General features: G+C 37.6%; 1 long non-coding RNA gene across 1 annotated transcript; it reads right to left on the reverse strand.

Annotated features, from left to right (window-relative positions):
* Nucleotides 1-357: 357 nt before the first annotated feature.
* On the reverse strand, nucleotides 358-1435 carry LOC107181501. The gene is made up of 2 exons (XR_001512164.1): nucleotides 1396-1435; nucleotides 358-621 (listed from the first exon to the last, which is right to left on the reverse strand). It is a non-coding gene; the product is annotated as an uncharacterized LOC107181501 (long non-coding RNA).

Consider the following 1435-nt stretch of genomic DNA (forward strand, 5'->3'; position numbering starts at 1 on the left):
CACAGAATACACATTCTTTTCAAGTTCATATGGAATATCCTCCAAGATAGATCACATCCTGGGTCACAAAACAAATCTTAACAAAATAAAAAAAAACAAAAAACTGTAATCATATTAAGTATGTTCTCTGACCACAATGGATTTAGATTGGAAATCAGTAACTGGATACGAGAAAATCTCCAAAAACTTGGAAATTAAACACATGTCTAAATCAGTTGTTAGCAGACTTTTCTGTTAAGGGCTAGCAAGTTAGCATTTTAGGCTTTGTGGCCAAGATTATCTCTGCCGTAAGCATTTAACCTCTGCTGATGAAACACACGAGTGGCCACAGGCAACACATAAACAAATGGGCATAGCGATGGTCTAATAAAACTTTATTTATGAACACTGAAATGAGTAGCAAGATCTCCATATGCGTAAGATGTCACAAGCACTTAGAAACACTTAATTCAGTTTGGCTTTTGTGCTTCAAATAGAAGACACTGTAAAAATCCGACGCTCACTTCTAGTCTGAATCCATGTAAAAACACGTGTAACAATAATGCTCTTACCATAGTCAGCCCAGGCTGCATTCCAGCACGGATGGCCTCTATCTGTGTATGAGTGAACTGAATTGTATTACTGCAAATTAGAGTAGATAAAAAGTTGGTTGAAAACACAGATGAATGACATTCAGTAAAAATTTAGACAACAGTGGCCAGAGTTATAAACATCTGCTCTGCATCTGTTCCTGTTCTCCCAGTCTCTTCTCCCCCTCAGGCTGGCCCTTTGTGTATGTGTGGTAAAACTACATAATAAGAAATCTGCCCTCTTCATATTTAAGTGTGCAGTACAGCACTGTTAACGATGAGCCCAATGTGGTACAGCAGGTCTCTAGAACTTACATCTTACATGACTGAACAATCTCTTCTGAATGACTCTCTGCACCCCTGCCCTTCCACAGACCGATTAAAACTGAATGAAACTTGTGGACGGAGAAGACTACAGTTATTTTTCAATATATTTAGCCCATTTCAAACCTCATCTGAAGTGCCCAAGTTCTAGTTCACAATCTAATACCAAATGTCCGGCCACTGTATTAATTATGGCACACACGCAACGAGCAGCTGTTAAAAGTAACACATAGTCATAAAGTAAGAACCCTGTGCTCAATTTAAGGTAGCCCTCTAACGTTCACTTCTCATAGTACCTGAAAATGTTTCTTTCTGAAATATGACTACAGAATGGCCAAAAATGTCTGAACTATTCAGCCAATTGATAGACTAGAAGGAAAGGGTATAGCAACAGAATTTCCTGGGATTTTTAAAGAATCAGAAAATAATAAAAAATATTACAAATCCATTTGAAATAGCAAGCTATTATTAATTATACAATTTTCCCAGATAGTAAAATTACCGCTTGGGTTGGTTGTAAGGGTAAGGACCCCGATTAGGAA

Source organism: Myotis davidii, unplaced genomic scaffold (assembly GCF_000327345.1).
Source record: "Myotis davidii unplaced genomic scaffold, ASM32734v1 C64006809, whole genome shotgun sequence".
In the NCBI taxonomy this organism is placed as follows: Eukaryota; Metazoa; Chordata; class Mammalia; order Chiroptera; family Vespertilionidae; genus Myotis; species Myotis davidii.